The sequence below is a fragment of the Danio rerio genome, chromosome 10 (genome assembly GCF_052040795.2).
Source record: "Danio rerio strain M-AB ecotype USA chromosome 10, GRCz13ab, whole genome shotgun sequence".
NCBI lineage: Eukaryota > Metazoa > Chordata > Actinopteri > Cypriniformes > Danionidae > Danio > Danio rerio.
The window spans coordinates 20,224,366-20,242,485 of record NC_141030.1 but is presented as its reverse complement, the minus strand read 5'-3'; positions in this window follow the sequence as shown (position 1 = coordinate 20,242,485).

The window sequence follows — 18,120 nt, the reverse complement described above, 5'->3', positions numbered from 1 at the left end:
TCTACTGCAAGTCCAGGGAGAGAAGTGGAGCCCTGGGTAGCTTCTGGGGTCAGAGGCCCCTAGGTGGAGGGCAAGGGGGCACCCTGTGGCCTATACTGCAAGTCCAGGGAGAGAGGTGGACCCCTGGGTAGCTTGCTGGGGTCAGAGGGCCCTACATGGAGGGCCATGGGGCACCCTGGGGACTCTACTGCAAGTCCAGGGAGATAGGCAGGCCCCTGGGCAGCTTGCTGGGGTCAGAAGCCCCTAGGTGGAGGGCCAAGAGTCACCCTGGGGCCTCTACAGCAAGTCCAGGGAGAGAGGTGGACCCCTGGGTAGTTTGCTAGGGTCAGAGGCCCCTAGGTGGAGGGCCAGAGGGCACCCTGGGGCCTATACTGCAAGTCCAGGGAGATAGGTGGACCCTTGGGTAGCTTGCTGGTGTCAGATGCCCCTAGGTGGAGGGCCAGGGGTCACCCTGGGTCCTATACTGCAAGTCCAGGGAGAGAGGTGGACCCCTGCGTAGCTTGCTGGGGTCAGATGCCCCTAGGTGGAGGGCCAGGGGGCACCCTGGGGCCTATACTGCAAGTCCAAGGAGAGAGGTGGAGCCCTGGGTAGCTTGCTGGGGTCAAAGGCCCCTAGGTGGAGGGCCAGAGGGCAGCCTAGGTTCTCTACTACAAGTCCAGGGAGAGAGGTGGAGCCCAGGGTAGCTTGCTGGGGTCAGTAGCCCTTGGGTGGAGGGCAAGGGGGCACCCTGGGGCCTCTATTGCAAGTCCAGGGAGAGAGCTGGACCCATGGTTAGCTTGCTGGGTTCAGAGGCCCCTAGGTGGAGGGCCACGGGGTACCCTGGGGCCTCTACTGCAAGTCCAGGGAGAGATGTGGACCCCTGGGTAGCTTGCTGGACTCAGAGGCCCCTAGGTGGAGGACCAGAGGGCAGCCTAGGGCCTCTACTACAAGTCCAGGGAGAGAGGTAGAGCCCAGGGTAGCTTGCTGGGGTCAGTAGCCCTTGGGTGGAGGGCAAGGGGGCACCCTGGGGCCTCTATTGCAAGTCCAGGGAGAGAGCTGGACCCCTGGGTAGCTTGCTGGACTCAGAGGCCCCTAGGTGGAGGGCCAGGGGGCACCCTGGGGCCTCCACTATAAGTCCATGGAAAGAGGTGGACCCCTGGGTAGCTTGCTGGGGTCAAGGCCCCTAGTTGGAGGGGCTGGGGGCACCCAGGGGTGTCTACTGCAAGTCCAGGGAGAGATGTGGACCCCTGGGTAGCTTGCTGGGGTCAGAGGCCCCTAGGTGGAGGGTCACGGGGCACCCTGGGGCCTCTGTTGCAAGTCCAGGGAGAGATGTGGTCCCCTGGATAGCTTGCTGGGGTCAGAGGGCCCTAGGTGGAGGGCCATGGGGCACCCTGGGGCCTCTACTGCAAGTCCAGGGAAATAGGCAGGCCCCTGGGCAGCTTGCTGGGGTCAGAGGCCCCTATGTGGAGGGCCAAGGGTCACCCTGGGGCCTAGTCTGCAAGTCTAGGGAGAGAGGTGGACCCCTGGGTAGCTTTCTGGGGTCAGAGGCCCCTAGGTGGAGGGCCAAGGAGCACCCTGGGGCCTCTATTGCAAGTCCAGGGAGAGAGGTGGAGCCCTGGGTAGCTTGCTGGGGTCAGAGGGCCCTAGGTGGAGGGCCATGGGGCACCCTGGGGAGTCTACTGCAAGTCCAGGGAGATAGGTAGGACCCTGGGTGGCTTGCTGGGGTCAGAGGCCCCTAGGTGGAGGGCCAAGGGTCACCCTGGGGCCTCTACTGCAAGTCCAGGGAGAGAGGTGGACCCCTCTGTAGCTTGCTGGGGTCAGAGGCCCCTAGGTGGAGGGTCATGGGGCACCCTGGGGCCTCTACTGCAAGTCCAGAAGAGAGGTGGACCCCAGGGTAGCTTGCTGGGGTCAGAGGCCCCTAGGTGGAGGGCCACGGGGCACCCTGGGGCCTCTACAGCAAGTCCAGGGAGAGAAGTGGATCCCTGTGTAGTTTGCTAGGGTCAGAGGCCCCTAGGTGGAGGACCAGGGGGCACCCTGGGGCCTATACTGCAAGTCCAGGGAGAGAGTTGGAGCCCTGGGTAGCTTGTTGGGGTCAGAGGGCCCTGGGTGGAGGGCCATGGGGCACTCTGGGGACTCTACTGCAAGTCCAGGAAGAGAGGTGGACCCCTGGGTAGTTTGCTGGGGTCAGAGGCCCCTAGGTGGAGGGCCAGGGGGCACCCTGGGGCCTCGCCTATAAGTCCAGGGAGAGAGGTGGACCCCTGGGTAGCTTGCTGGGGTCAGAGTGCCCTAGGTGGAGGGCCATGGGGCACCCTGGGGCCTCTACTGCAAGTCCAGGGAGAAAGGTGGAGCCCTGGGTAGCTTGCTGGGGTCAGAGGCCCCTAGGTGGAGGGCCAGAGGGCAGCCCAGGGCCTCTACTACAAGTCCAGGGAGAGAAGTGGAGCCCTGCGTAGCTTGCTGGGGTCAGTAGCCCCTGGGTGGAGGGCCACGGGGTACCCTGGGGCTTCTACTGCAAGTCCAGGGAGAGATGTGGACCCCTGAGTAGCTTGCTGGGGTCAGAAGCCCATAGGTGGAGGGCTACGGGGTACCCTGGGGCCTCTACTGCAAGCCCAGGGAGAGAGGTGCAGCCCTGGGTAGCTTGCTGGGGTCAGTAGCCCCTGGGTGGAGGGCAACGGGGCACGCTGGGGCCTCTACAGCAAGTCCAGGGAGAGAAGTGGATCCCTGTGTAGTTTGCTAGGGTCAGAGGCCCCTAGGTGGAGGACCAGGGGGCACCCTGGGGCCTATACTGCAAGTCCAGGGAGAGAGTTGGAGCCCTGGGTAGCTTGCTGGGGTCAGAGGGCCCTGGGTGGAGGGCCTTGGGGCACCCTGGGGACTCTACTGCAAGTCCAGGAAGAGAGGTGGACCCCTGGGTAGTTTGCTGGGGTTAGAGGCCCCTAGGTGGAGGGCCAGGGGGCACCCTGGGGCCTCGCCTATAAGTCCAGGGAGAGAGGTGGACCCCTGGGTAGCTTGCTGGGGTCAGAGTGCCCTAGGTGGAGGGCCATGGGGCACCCTGGGGCCTCTACTGCAAGTCCAGGGAGAGAGGTGGAGCCCTGGGTAGCTTGCTGGGGTCAGAGGCCCCTAGGTGGAGGGCCAGAGGGCAGCCCAGGGCCTCTACTACAAGTCCAGGGAGAGAAGTGGAGCCCTGCGTAGCTTGCTGGGGTCAGTAGCCCCTGGGTGGAGGGCCACGGGGTACCCTGGGGCTTCTACTGCAAGTCCAGGGAGAGATGTGGACCCCTGAGTAGCTTGCTGGGGTCAGAAGCCCATAGGTGGAGGGCTACGGGGTACCCTGGGGCCTCTACTGCAAGTCCAAGGAGAGAGGTGCAGCCCTGGGTAGCTTGCTGGGGTCAGTAGCCCCTGGGTGGAGGGCAAGGGGGCACCCTGGGGCCTCTACTGCAAGTCCAGGGAGAGAAGTGGAGCCCTAGGTAGCTTGCTGGGGTCAGAGAGCCCTAGGTGGAGGGCCATGGGGCACCCTGGGGACTCTACTGCAAGTCCAGGAAGAGAGGTGGACCCCTGGGTAGTTTGCTGGGGTCAGAGGCCCCTAGTTGGAGGGCCAGGGGGCACCCTGGGGCCTATACTGCAAGTCCAGGGAGAGAGGTGGACCCCTGGGTAGTTTGCTGGGGTCAGAGGCCCCTAGGTGGAGGGCCAGGGGGCACCCTGGGGCCTCGCCTATAAGTCCAGGGAGAGAGGTGGACCCCTGGGTAGCTTGCTGGGGTCAGAGTGCCCTAGGTGGAGGGCCATGGGGCACCCTGAGGCCTCTACTGCAAGTCCAGGGAGAGAGGTGGAGCCCTGGGTAGCTTGCTGGGGTCAGAGGCCACTAGGTGGAGGGCCAGAGGGCAGCCTAGGGCCTAGTCTGCAAGTCTAGGGAGAGAGGTGGACCCCTGGGTAGCTTTCTGGGTTCAGAGGCCCCTAGGTGGAGGGCCAAGGGGCACCCTGGGGCCTCTATTGCAAGTCCAGGGAGAGAGGTGGACCCCTGGGCAGCTTGCTTGGGTCAGGGGCCCCTAGGTGGAGGACAAGGGGGCACCCTGAGGCCTATACTGCAAGTCCAGGGAGAGAGGTGGACCCCTGGGTAGTTTGCTGGGGTCAGAGGCCCCTAGGTGGAGGGTCACGGGGCACCCTGGGGCCTCTGTTGCAAGTCCAGGGAGAGATGTGGACCCCTGGATAGCTTGCTGGGGTCAGAGGGCCCTAGGTGGAGGGCCATGGGGCACCCTGGGGAGTCTACTGCAAGTCCAGGGAGATAGGTAGGACCCTGGGTGGCTTGCTGGGGTCAGAGGCCCCTAGGTGGAGGTCCAAGGGTCACCCTGGGGCCTAGTCTGCAAGTCTAGGGAGAGAGGTGGACCCCTGGGTAAATTTCTGGGGTCAGAGGCCCCTAGGTGGAGGGCCAAGGGGCACCCTGGGGCCTCTATTGCAAGTCCAGGGAGAGAGGTGGAGCCCTGGGTAGCTTGCTGGGGTCAGAGGGCCCTAGGTGGAGGGCCATGGGGCACCCTGGGGAGTCTACTGCAAGTCCAGGGAGATAGGTAGGACCCTGGGTGGCTTGCTGGGGTCAGAGGCCCCTAGGTGGAGGGCCAAGGGTCACCCTGGGGCCTCCACTGCAAGTCCAGGGAGAAAGGTGGACCCCTCTGTAGCTTGCTGGGGTCAGAGGCCCCTAGGTGGAGGGTCAAGGGGCACCCTGGTGCCTCTACTGCAAGTCCAGAAGAGAGGTGGACCCCAGGGTAGCTTGCTGGGGTCAGAGGCCCCTAGGTGGAGGGCCACGGGGCACCCTGGGGCCTCTACAGCAAGTCCAGGGAGAGAAGTAGACCCCTGTGTAGTTTGCTAGGGTCAGAGGCCCCTAGGTGGAGGACCAGGGGGCACCCTGGGGCCTATACTGCAAGTCCAGGGAGAGAGTTGGAGCCCTGGGTAGCTTGTTGGGGTCAGAGGGCCCTGGGTGGAGGGCCATGGGGCACCCTGGGGACTCTACTGCAAGTCCAGGAAGAGAGGTGGACCCCTGGGTAGTTTGCTGGGGTCAGAGGCCCCTAGGTGGAGGGCCAGGGGATACCCTGGGGCCTCGCCTATAAGTCCAGGGAGAGAGGTGGACCCCTGGGTAGCTTGCTGGGGTCAGAGTGCCCTAGGTGGAGGGCCATGGGGCACCCTGGGGCCTCTACTGCAAGTCCAGGGAGAGAGGTGGAGCCCTGGGTAGCTTGCTGGGGTCAGAGGCCCCTAGGTGGAGGGCCAGAGGGCAGCCCAGGGCCTCTACTACAAGTCCAGGGAGAGAAGTGGAGCCCTGCGTAGCTTGCTGGGGTCAGTAGCCCATAGGTGGAGGGCTACGGGGTACCCTGGGGCCTCTACTGCAAGTCCAGGGAGAGAGGTGCAGCCCTGGGTAGCTTGCTGGGGTCAGTAGCCCCTGGGTGGAGGGCAAGGGGGCACCCTGGGGCCTCTACTGCAAGTCCAGGGAGAGAAGTGGAGCCCTAGGTAGCTTGCTGGGGTCAGAGGGCCCTAGGTGGAGGGCCATGGGGCACCCTGGGGAGTCTACTGCAAGTCCAGGGAGAGAGGTGGACCCCTGGGCAGCTTACTTGGGTCAGGGGCCCCTAGGTGGAGGACAAGGGGGCACCCTGAGGCCTATACTGCAAGTCCAGGGAGAGAGTTGGAGCCCTGGGTAGCTTGCTGGGGTCAGAGGCCCCTAAGTGGAGGGCCATGGGGCACCCAGGGGACTCTACTGCAAGTCCAGGGAGATAGGTAGGACCCAGGGTAGCTTGCTGGGGTCAGAGGCCCCTAGGTGGAGGGCCAAGGGTCACCCTGGGGCCTCTACTGCAAGTCTAGGGAGAGAGGTGGAACACTGGGAAGCTTGCTGGTGTCAGAGGCCCCTAGGGGGAGGGCCACGGGGCACCCTGGGGCCTCTACTGCTAGTCCAGGGAGAGAGGTGGACCCCAGGGTAGCTTGCTGGGGTCAGAGGCCCCTAGGTGGAGGACCAGGGGGCACCCTGGGGCCTATACTGCAAGTCCAGGGAGAGAGTTGGAGCCCTGGGTAGCTTGCTGGGGTCAAAGGGCCCTAGGTGGAGGGCCATGGGGCACCCTGGGGACTTCACTGCAAGTCCAGGAAGAGAGGTGGACCCCTGGGTAGCTTGCTGGGGTCAGAGGCCCCTAGGTGGAGGGCCAATAGGCACCCTGGGGCCTCTACTGCAAGTCCAGGAAGAGAGGTGGAGCCCTGGGCAGCTTGCTGGGGTCAAAGGCCCCTAGATGGAGGGCCAGAGGGCAGCCTAGGGCCTCTACTACAAGTCCTGGGAGAGAGGTGGAGCCCAGGGTAGCTTGCTGGGGTCAGTAGCCCTTGGGTGGAGGGCAAGGGGGCACCCTGGGGCCTCTATTGCAAGTCCAGAAAGAGAGCTGGACCCCTGGGTAGCTTGCTGGGTTCAGAGGCCCCAAGGTTGAGGGCCACTGGGTACCCTGGGGCCTCTACTGCAAGTCCAGGGAGAGATGTGGACCCCTGGGTAGCTTGCTGGACTCAGAGGCCCCTAGGTGGAGGGCCAGGGGGCACCCTGGGGCCTCTACTTTAAGTCCATGGAGAGAGGTGGACCCCTGGGTAGATTGCTGGGGTCAAAGGCCCCTAGGTGGAGGGCCAGGGGGCACCCAGGGTTGTCTACTGCACGTCCAGGGAGAGATGTGGACCCCTGGATAGCTTGCTTGGGTCGGGGGCCCCTAGGGGGATGACCAGGGGGCACCCTGAGGCCTATACTGCAAGTCCAGGGAGAGAGTTTTAGCCCTGGGTTGCTTGCTGGGGTCAAAGGCCCTAGGTGGAGGGCCATGGGGCTCCCTGGGGACTCTACTGCAAGTCCAGGGAGATAGGTAGGACCCTGGGTAGCTTGCTGGGGTCAGAGGCCCCTAGGTGGAGGGCCAGAGGGCAGCCTAGGGCCTCTACTACAAGTCCAGGGAGAGAGTTGGAGCCCTGGGTAGCTTGCTGGGGTCAGAGGCCCCTAGGTGGAGGGCCACGGGGCACCCTGGGGCCTCTACTGCAAGTCCAGGGAGAGAGGTGGAGCCCTGGGTAGCTTGCTGGGGTCAGAGGCCCCTAGGTGGAGGGCCAGAGGGCAGCCTAGGGCCTAGTCTGCAAGTCTAGGGAGAGAGGTGGACCCCTGGGTAGCTTGCTGGGGTCATAGGCCCAGAGGTGGAGGGCCAAGGGTCACCCTGGGGCCTCTACAGCAAGTCCAGGGAGAGAGGTGGACCCCTGGGTAGTTTGCTAGGGTCAGAGGCCCCTAGGTGGAGGGCCAGAGGGCACCCTGGGTCCTATACTGCAAGTCCAGGGAGAGAGGTGGACCCCTAGGTAGCTTGCTGGGGTCAGATGCCCCTAGGTGGAGGGCCAGGGGGCACCCTGGGTCCTATACTGCAAGTCCAGGGAGAGAGGTGGACCCCTGGGTAGCTTGCTGGGGTCAAAGGCCCCTAGGAGGAGGGCCAGAGGGCAGCCTAGGGCCTATACTGCAAGTCCAGGGAGATAGGTGGACCCTTGGGTAGCTTGCTGGGGTCAGAGGGCCCTACGTGGAGGGCCATGGGGCACCCTGGGGACTCTACTGCAAGTCCAGGGAGATAGGCAGGCCCCTGGGCAGCTTGCTGGGGTCAGAAGCCCCTAGGTGGTGGGCCAAGGGTCACCCTGGGGCCTCTACAGCAAGTCCAGGGAGAGAGGTGGACCCCTGGGTAGTTTGCTAGGGTCAGAGGCCCCTAGGTGGAGTGCCAGAGGGCACCCTGGGGCCTATACTGCAAGTCCAGGGAGATAGGTGGACCCTTGGGTAGCTTGCTGGTGTCAGATGCCCCTAGGTGGAGGGCCATGGGGCACCCTGGGTCCTATACTGCAAGTCCAGGGAGAGAGGTGGACCCCTGGGTAGCTTGCTGGGGTCAGATGCCCCTAGGTGGAGGGCCAGGGGGCACCCTGGGGCCTATACTGCAAGTCCAAGGAGAGAGGTGGACCCCTGGGTAGCTTGCTGGGTTCAGAGGCCCCTAGTTGGAGGGCCAGGGGGCACCCTGTGGCCTATACTGCAAGTCCAGGGAGAGAGGTAGACCCCTGGGTAGCTTGCTGGGGTCAGAGGCCCCTAGGTGGAGGGCCAATAGGCACCCTGGGGCCTCTACTGCAAGTCCAGGAAGAGAGGTGGAGCCCTGGGCAGCTTGCTGGGGTCAAAGGCCCCTAGATGGAGGGCCAGAGGGCAGCCTAGGGCCTCTACTACAAGTCCTGGGAGAGAGGTGGAGCCCAGGGTAGCTTGCTGGGGTCAGTAGCCCTTGGGTGGAGGGCAAGGGGGCACCCTGGGGCCTCTATTGCAAGTCCAGAAAGAGAGCTGGACCCCTGGGTAGCTTGCTGGGTTCAGAGGCCCCAAGGTTGAGGGCCACTGGGTACCCTGGGGCCTCTACTGCAAGTCCAGGGAGAGATGTGGACCCCTGGGTAGCTTGCTGGACTCAGAGGCCCCTAGGTGGAGGGCCAGGGGGCACCCTGGGGCCTCTACTTTAAGTCCATGGAGAGAGGTGGACCCCTGGGTAGATTGCTGGGGTCAAAGGCCCCTAGGTGGAGGGCCAGGGGGCACCCAGGGTTGTCTACTGCACGTCCAGGGAGAGATGTGGACCCCTGGATAGCTTGCTTGGGTCGGGGGCCCCTAGGGGGATGACCAGGGGGCACCCTGAGGCCTATACTGCAAGTCCAGGGAGAGAGTTTTAGCCCTGGGTAGCTTGCTGGGGTCAGAGGGCCCTAGGTGGAGGGCCATGGGGCTCCCTGGGGACTCTACTGCAAGTCCAGGGAGATAGGTAGGACCCTGGGTAGCTTGCTGGGGTCAGAGGCCCCTAGGTGGAGGGCCAGAGGGCAGCCTAGGGCCTCTACTACAAGTCCAGGGAGAGAGTTGGAGCCCTGGGTAGCTTGCTGGGGTCAGAGGCCCCTAGGTGGAGGGCCACGGGGCACCCTGGGGCCTCTACTGCAAGTCCAGGGAGAGAGGTGGAGCCCTGGGTAGCTTGCTGGGGTCAGAGGCCCCTAGGTGGAGGGCCAGAGGGCAGCCTAGGGCCTAGTCTGCAAGTCTAGGGAGAGAGGTGGACCCCTGGGTAGCTTGCTGGGGTCATAGGCCGAGAGGTGGAGGGCCAAGGGTCACCCTGGGGCCTCTACAGCAAGTCCAGGGAGAGAGGTGGACCCCTGGGTAGTTTGCTAGGGTCAGAGGCCCCTAGGTGGAGGGCCAGAGGGCACCCTGGGTCCTATACTGCAAGTCCAGGGAGAGAGGTGGACCCCTAGGTAGCTTGCTGGGGTCAGATGCCCCTAGGTGGAGGGCCAGGGGGCACCCTGGGTCCTATACTGCAAGTCCAGGGAGAGAGGTGGACCCCTGGGTAGCTTGCTGGGGTCAAAGGCCCCTAGGAGGAGGGCCAGAGGGCAGCCTAGGGCCTATACTGCAAGTCCAGGGAGATAGGTGGACCCTTGGGTAGCTTGCTGGGGTCAGAGGGCCCTACGTGGAGGGCCATGGGGCACCCTGGGGACTCTACTGCAAGTCCAGGGAGATAGGCAGGCCCCTGGGCAGCTTGCTGGGGTCAGAAGCCCCTAGGTGGTGGGCCAAGGGTCACCCTGGGGCCTCTACAGCAAGTCCAGGGAGAGAGGTGGACCCCTGGGTAGTTTGCTAGGGTCAGAGGCCCCTAGGTGGAGTGCCAGAGGGCACCCTGGGGCCTATACTGCAAGTCCAGGGAGATAGGTGGACCCTTGGGTAGCTTGCTGGTGTCAGATGCCCCTAGGTGGAGGGCCATGGGGCACCCTGGGTCCTATACTGCAAGTCCAGGGAGAGAGGTGGACCCCTGGGTAGCTTGCTGGGGTCAGATGCCCCTAGGTGGAGGGCCAGGGGGCACCCTGGGGCCTATACTGCAAGTCCAAGGAGAGAGGTGGACCCCTGGGTAGCTTGCTGGGTTCAGAGGCCCCTAGTTGGAGGGCCAGGGGGCACCCTGTGGCCTATACTGCAAGTCCAGGGAGAGAGGTAGACCCCTGGGTAGCTTGCTGGGGTCAGAGGCCCCTAGGTGGAGGGCCAATGGGCACCCTGGGGCCTCTACTGCAAGTCCAGGGAGAGAGGTGGAGCCCTGGGTAGCTTGCTGGGGTCAAAGGCCCCTAGGTGGAGGGCCAGATGGCAGCCTAGGTTCTCTACTACAAGTCCAGGGAGAGAGGTGGAGCCCAGGGTAGCTTGCTGGGGTCAGTAGCCCTTGGGTGGAGGGCAAGGGGGCACCCTGGGGCCTCTATTGCAAGTCCAGGGAGAGAGCTGGACCCCTGGGTAGCTTGCTGGGTTCAGAGGCCCCTAGGTGGAGGGCCACGGGGTACCCTGGAGCCTCTACTGCAAGTCCAGGGAGAGATGTGGACCCCTGGGAAGCTTGCTGGACTCAGAGGCCCCTAGGTGGAGGACCAGAGGGCAGCCTAGGGCCTCTACTACAAGTCCAGGGAGAGAGGTAGAGCCCAGGGTAGCTTGCTGGGGTCAGTAGCCCTTGGGTGGAGGGCAAGGGGGCACCCTGGGGCCTCTATTGCAAGTCCAGGGAGAGAGCTGGACCCCTGGGTAGCTTGATGGACTCAGAGGCCCCTAGGTGGAGGGCCAGGGGGCACCCTGGGGCCTCTACTATAAGTCCATGGAAAGAGGTGGACCCCTGGGTAGCTTGCTGGGGTCAAGGCCCCTAGGTGGAGGGGCAGGGGGCACCCAGGGGTGTCTACTGCAAGTCCAGGGATAGATGTGGACCCCTGGGTAGCTTGCTGGGGTCAGAGGCCCCTAGGTGGAGGGTCACGGGGCACCCTGGGGCCTCTGTTGCAAGTCCAGGGAGAGATGTGGACCCCTGGATAGCTTGCTGGGGTCAGAGGACCCTAGGTGGAGGGCCAAGGGTCACCCTGGGGCCTAGTCTGCAAGTCTAGGGAGAGAGGTGGACCCCTGGGTAGCTTTCTGTGGTCAGAGGCCCCTAGGTGGAGGGCCAAGGGGCACCCTGGGGCCTCTATTGCAAGTCCAGGAAGAGAGGTGGAGCCCTGGGTAGCTTGCTGGGGTCAGAGGGCCCTAGGTGGAGGGCCATGGGGCACCCTGGGGAGTCTACTGCAAGTCCAGGGAGATAGGTAGGACCCTGGGTGGCTTGCTGGGGTCAGAGGCCCCTAGGTGGAGGGCCAAGGGTCACCCTGGGGCCTCTACTGCAAGTCCAAGGAGAGAGGTGGACCCCTCTGTAGCTTGCTGGGGTCAGAGAACCCTAGGTGGAGGGTCATGGGGCACCCTGAGGCCTCTACTGCAAGTCCAGAAGAGAGGTGGACCCCAGGGTAGCTTGCTGGGGTCAGAGGCCCCTAGGTGGAGGGCCACGGGGCACCCTGGGGCCTCTACAGCAAGTCCAGGGAGAGAAGTGGACCCCTGTGTAGTTTGCTAGGGTCAGAGGCCCCTAGGTGGAGGACCAGGGGGCACCCTGGGGCCTATACTGCAAGTCCAGGGAGAGAGTTGGAGCCCTGGGTAGCTTGCTGGGGTCAGAGGGCCCTGGGTGGAGGGCCATGGGGCACCCTGGGGACTCTACTGCAAGTCCAGGAAGAGAGGTGGACCCCTGGGTAGTTTGCTGGGGTCAGAGGCCCCTAGGTGGAGGGCCAGGGGGCACCGTGGGGCCTCGCCTATAAGTCCAGGGAGAGAGGTGGACCCCTGGGTAGCTTGCTGGGGTCAGAGGCCCCTAGGTGGAGGGCCAGAGGGCAGCCCAGGGCCTCTACTACAAGTCCAGGGAGAGAAGTGGAGCCCTGCGTAGCTTGCTGGGGTCAGTAGCCCCTGGGTGGAGGGCCACGGGGTACCCTGGGGCTTCTACTGCAAGTCCAGGGAGAGATATGGACCCCTGAGTAGCTTGCTGGGGTCAGAAGCCCATAGGTGGAGGGCTACGGGGTACCCTGGGGCCTCTACTGCAAGTCCAGGGAGAGAGGTGCAGCCCTGGGTAGCTTGCTGGGGTCAGTAGCCCTTGGGTGTAGGGCAAGGGGGCAACCTGGGGCCTCTATTGCAAGTCCAGGGAGAGAGCTGGACCCCTGGGTAGCTTGCTGGGGTCAGAGGCCCCTAGGTGGAGGACCAGAGGGCAGCCTAGGGCCTCTACTACAAGTCCAGGGAGAGATGTGGAGCCCAGGGTAGCTTGCTGGGGTCAGTAGCCCTTGGGTGGAGGGCAAGGGGGCAACCTGGGGCCTCTATTGCAAGTCCAGGGAGAGAGCTGGACCCCTGGGTAGCTTGCTGGGGTCAGAGGGCCCTAGGTGGAGGGCCAGAGGGCAGCCTAGGGCCTATACTGCAAGTCCAGGGAGATAGGTGGACCCTTGGGTAGCTTGCTGGGGTCAGAGGGCCCTATGTGGAGGGCCATGGGGCACCCTGGGGACTCTACTGCAAGTCCAGGGAGATAGGCAGGCCCCTGGGCAGCTTGCTGGGGTCAGAAGCCCCTAGGTGGTGGGCCAAGGGTCACCCTGGGGCCTCTACAGCAAGTCCAGGGAGAGAGGTGGACCCCTGGGTAGTTTGCTAGGGTCAGAGGCCCCTAGGTGGAGTGCCAGAGGGCACCCTGGGGCCTATACTGCAAGTCCAGGGAGATAGGTGGACCCTTGGGTAGCTTGCTGGTGTCAGATGCCCCTAGGTGGAGGGCCATGGGGCACCCTGGGTCCTATACTGCAAGTCCAGGGAGAGAGGTGGACCCCTGGGTAGCTTGCTGGGGTCAGATGCCCCTAGGTGGAGGGCCAGGGGGCACCCTGGGGCCTATACTGCAAGTCCAAGGAGAGAGGTGGACCCCTGGGTAGCTTGCTGGGTTCAGAGGCCCCTAGTTGGAGGGCCAGGGGGCACCCTGTGGCCTATACTGCAAGTCCAGGGAGAGAGGTAGACCCCTGGGTAGCTTGCTGGGGTCAGAGGCCCCTAGGTGGAGGGCCAATGGGCACCCTGGGGCCTCTACTGCAAGTCCAGGGAGAGAGGTGGAGCCCTGGGTAGCTTGCTGGGGTCAAAGGCCCCTAGGTGGAGGGCCAGATGGCAGCCTAGGTTCTCTACTACAAGTCCAGGGAGAGAGGTGGAGCCCAGGGTAGCTTGCTGGGGTCAGTAGCCCTTGGGTGGAGGGCAAGGGGGCACCCTGGGGCCTCTATTGCAAGTCCAGGGAGAGAGCTGGACCCCTGGGTAGCTTGCTGGGTTCAGAGGCCCCTAGGTGGAGGGCCACGGGGTACCCTGGGGCCTCTACTGCAAGTCCAGGGAGAGATGTGGACCCCTGGGAAGCTTGCTGGACTCAGAGGCCCCTAGGTGGAGGACCAGAGGGCAGCCTAGGGCCTCTACTACAAGTCCAGGGAGAGAGGTAGAGCCCAGGGTAGCTTGCTGGGGTCAGTAGCCCTTGGGTGGAGGGCAAGGGGGCACCCTGGGGCCTCTATTGCAAGTCCAGGGAGAGAGCTGGACCCCTGGGTAGCTTGATGGACTCAGAGGCCCCTAGGTGGAGGGCCAGGGGGCACCCTGGGGCCTCTACTATAAGTCCATGGAAAGAGGTGGACCCCTGGGTAGCTTGCTGGGGTCAAGGCCCCTAGGTGGAGGGGCAGGGGGCACCCAGGGGTGTCTACTGCAAGTCCAGGGAGAGATGTGGACCCCTGGGTAGCTTGCTGGGGTCAGAGGCCCCTAGGTGGAGGGTCACGGGGCACCCTGGGGCCTCTGTTGCAAGTCCAGGGAGAGATGTGGACCCCTGGATAGCTTGCTGGGGTCAGAGGACCCTAGGTGGAGGGCCATGGGGCACCCTGGGGCCTCTACTGCAAGTCCAGGGAAACAGGCAGGCCCCTGGGCAGCTTGCTGGGGTCAGAGGCCCCTAGGTGGAGGGCCAAGGGTCACCCTGGGGCCTAGTCTGCAAGTCTAGGGAGAGAGGTGGACCCCTGGGTAGCTTTCTGTGGTCAGAGGCCCCTAGGTGGAGGGCCAAGGGGCACCCTGGGGCCTCTATTGCAAGTCCAGGAAGAGAGGTGGAGCCCTGGGTAGCTTGCTGGGGTCAGAGGGCCCTAGGTGGAGGGCCATGGGGCACCTTGGGGAGTCTACTGCAAGTCCAGGGAGATAGGTAGGACCCTGGGTGGCTTGCTGGGGTCAGAGGCCCCTAGGTGGAGGGCCAAGGGTCACCCTGGGGCCTCTACTGCAAGTCCAGGGAGAGAGGTGGACCCCTCTGTAGCTTGCTGGGGTCAGAGGCCCCTAGGTGGAGGGCCAAGGGTCACCCTGGGGCCTCTACTGCAAGTCCAGGGAGAGAGGTGGACCCCTCTGTAGCTTGCTGGGGTCAGAGGCCCCTAGGTGGAGGGCCACGGAGCACCCTGGGGCCTCTACAGCAAGTCCAGGGAGAGAAGTGGACCCCTGTGTAGTTTGCTAGGGTCAGAGGCCCCTAGGTGGAGGACCAGGGGGCACCCTGGGGCCTATACTGCAAGTCCAGGGAGAAAGTTGGAGCCCTGGGTAGCTTGCTGGGGTCAGAGGGCCCTGGGTGGAGGGCCATGGGGCACCCTGGGGACTCTACTGCAAGTCCAGGAAGAGAGGTGGACCCCTGGGTAGTTTGCTGGGGTCAGAGGCCCCTAGGTGGAGGGCCAGGGGGCACCGTGGGGCCTCGCCTATAAGTCCAGGGAGAGAGGTGGACCCCTGGGTAGCTTGCTGGGGTCAGAGGCCCCTAGGTGGAGGGCCAGAGGGCAGCCCAGGGCCTCTACTACAAGTCCAGGGAGAGAAGTGGAGCCCTGCGTAGCTTGCTGGGGTCAGTAGCCCCTGGGTGGAGGGCCACGGGGTACCCTGGGGCTTCTACTGCAAGTCCAGGGAGAGATATGGACCCCTGAGTAGCTTGCTGGGGTCAGAAGCCCATAGGTGGAGGGCTACGGGGTACCCTGGGACCTCTACTACAAGTCCAGGGAGAGATGTGGAGCCCAGGGTAGCTTGCTGGGGTCAGTAGCCCTTGGGTGAAGGGCAAGGGGGCAACCTGGGGCCTCTATTGCAAGTCCAGGGAGAGAGCTGGACCCCTGGGTAGCTTGCTGGGGTCAGAGGGCCCTAGGTGGAGGGCCATGGGGCACCCTGGGGACTCTACTGCAAGTCCAGGAAGAGAGGTGGAGCCCTGGGTAGTTTGCTGGGGTCAGAGGCCCCTTGGTGGAGGGCCAATGGGCACCCTGGGGCCTCTACTACAAGTCCAGGGAGAGAAGTGGAGCCCTGTGTAGCTTGCTGGGGTCAGTAGCCCCTGGGTGGAGGGCAAGGGGGCACCCTGGGGCCTCTATTGCAAGTCCAGGGAGAGAGCTGGACCCCTGGGTAGCTTGCTGGGTTCAGAGGCCCCTAGGTGGAGGGCCACGGGGCACCCTGGGGCCTCTACTGCAAGTCAAGGTAGAGAAGTGGAGCCCTATGTAGCTTGCTGGAGTCAGAGGGCCCTGGGTGGAGGGCCATGGGGCACCCTGGGGACTCTACTGCAAGTCCAGGGAGATAGGCAGGCCCCTGGGCAGCTTGCTGGGGTCAGAGGCGGACCCTTGGGTAGCTTGCTGGGGTCAGAGACCCCTAGGTGGAGGGCCAATGGGCACCCTGGGGCCTCTACTGCAAGTCCAGGGAGAGAGGTGGAGCCCTGGTTAGCTTGCTGGGGTCAGAGGCCCCTAGGTGGAGGACCAGAGGGCAGCCTAGGGCCTCTACTACAAGTCCAGGGAGAGATGTGGAGCCCAGGGTAGCTTGCTGGACTCAGATGCCCCTAGGTGGAGTGCCAGGGGGCACCCTGGGGCCTCTACTATAAGTCCATGGAGAGAGGTGGACCCCTGGGTAGCTTGCTGGGGTCAAAGGCCCCTAGGTGTAGGGCCAGGGGGCACCCAGGGGTGTCTACTGCAAGTCCAGGGAGAGATGTGGACTCCTGGGTAGCTTGCTGGGGTCAGAGGCCCCTAGGTGGAGGGTCACGGGGCACCCTGGGGCCTCTGTTGCAAGTCCAGGGAGAGATGTGGGCCCCTGGGTAGCTTGCTGGGGTCAGAGGGCCCTAGGTGGAGGGCCATGGGGCACCCTGGGGACTCTACTGCAAGTCCAGGGAGATAGGCAGGCCCCTGGGCAGCTTGCTGGGGTCAGAGGCCCCTAGGTGGAGGGCCAAGGGTCACCCTGGGGCCTAGTCTGCAAGTCTAGGGACAGAGGTGGACCCCTGGGTAGCTTTCTGGGGTCAGAGGCCCTTAGGTGGAGGGCCAAGGGGCACGCTGGGGCCTCTATTGCAAGTCCAGGGAGAGAGGTGGACCCCTGGGCAGCTTGTTTGGGTCAGGGGCCCCTAGGTGGAGGACCAGGGGGCACCCTGAGGCCTATACTGCAAGTCCAGGGAGAGAGTTGGAGCCCTGGGTAGCTTGCTGGGGTCAGTGGGCCCTAGGTGGAGGGCCATGGGGCACCCTGGGGACTCTACTGCAAGTACAGGGAGATAGGTAGGACCCTGGGTAGCATGCTGGGGTCAGAGGCCCCTAGGTGGAGGGCCAAGGGTCACACTGGGGCCTCTACTGCAAGTCTAGGGAGAGAGGTGGACCACTGGGAAGCTTGCTGGGGTCAGAGGCCCCTAGGTGGAGGGCCAAGGGGCACCCTGGGGCCTCTACTGCAAGTCCAGGGAGAGAGATGGAGCCCTGGGTAGCTTGCTGGGGTCAGAGGACCCTGGTTGGAGGGCCAGAGGGCAGCCTAGGGCCTCTACTACAAGTCCAGGGAGAGAGGTGGAGCCCTGAGTAGCTTGCTGGGGTCAGTAGCGCCTGGGTGGAGGGCAAGGGGACACCCTGGGGCCTCTATTGCAAGTCCAGGAAGAGAGCTGGACCCCCGGGTAGCTTGCTAGGGTCAGAGGCCCCTAGGTGGAGGGCCAGGGGGCACCCAGGGGCCTCCACTGCAAGTCCAAGGAGAGATGTGGATCCCTGGGTAGCTTGCTGGGGTCAGAGGCCCCTAGGTGGAGGGACACGGGGCACCCTGGGGCCTCAACTGCAAGTCCAGGAAGAGATGTGGACTCCATGGTAGTTTGCTGGGGACAGAGGCCCCTAGGTGGAGGGCCAGGGGCACCCTGGGGCCTCTACTAAAAGTCCAGGGAGAGAGGTGGACCCCTGGGTAGCTTGCTGGGGTCAGAGGCCCCCAAGGTGGAGGGCCATGGGGCACTCAGCGGCGTCTACTGCAAGACAAGGGAGAGTTGTGGACCCCTGGGTAGCTTGCTGGGGTCAGAGGCCCCTAGGTGGAGGTTCACGGGGCACCCTGGGGCCTCTATTGCAAGTCCAGGGAGAGAGGTGGACCCCTCGGTAGCTTGCTGGGGTCAGAGACCCCTAGGTGGAGGGCAAATGGGCACCCTGGGGCCTCTACTGCAAGTCCAGGGAGAGAGGTGGAGCCCTGGGTAGCTTGCTGGGGTCAGAGGCCCCTAGGTGGAGGGCCAGAGGACAGCCTAGGGCCTCTACTACAAGTCCAGGGAGAGATGTGGAGCCCTGGGTAGCTTGTTGGTGTCAGAGGCCCCTAGGGGGAGGGCCAAGGGGCTTCCTGGGGCCTCTATTGCAAGTCCAGGGAGAGAGGTGGACCCCTGGGCAGCTTGCTTGGGTCAGGGGCCCCTAAGTGGAGGACCAGGGGGCACCCTGGGGCCTATACTGCAAGTCCAGGGAGAGAGTTGGAGCACTGGGTAGCTTGCTGGGGTCAGAGGGCCCTAGGTGGAGGGCCATGGGGCACCCAAGGGACTCTACTGCAAGTCCAGGGAATAAGGTAGGCCCTTGGGTAGCTTGCTGGGGTCAGAGGCCCCTAGGTGGAGGGCCACGGGGTACCCTGGGGCCTCTACTGCAAGTTCAGGGAGAGAGGTGGAGCCCTGGGTAGCTTGCAGGGATCAGTAGCCCCTCGGTGGAGGGCAAGGGGGCATTCTGGGGCCTCTACTGCAAGTCCAGGGATAGAGGTGGAGCCCTGGGTAGCTTGCTGGGGTCAGAGGCCCCTAGGTGGAGGGCCATGGGGCACCTTGGGGACTCTACTGCAAGTCCAGGGAGATAGGCAGGCCCCTGGGCAGCTTGCTGGGGTCAGAGGGCCCTAGGTGGAGGGCCATGGGGCACCCTGGGGACTCTATTGCAAGTACAGGGAGATAGGTAGGACCCTGGGTAGCTTGCTGGGGTCTGAGGCCCCTAGGTGGAGGGCCAAGGGTCACCCTGGGGCCTCTACTGCAAGTCTAGGGAGAGAGCTGGACCCCCGGGTAGCTTGCTAGGGTCAGAGGCCCCTAG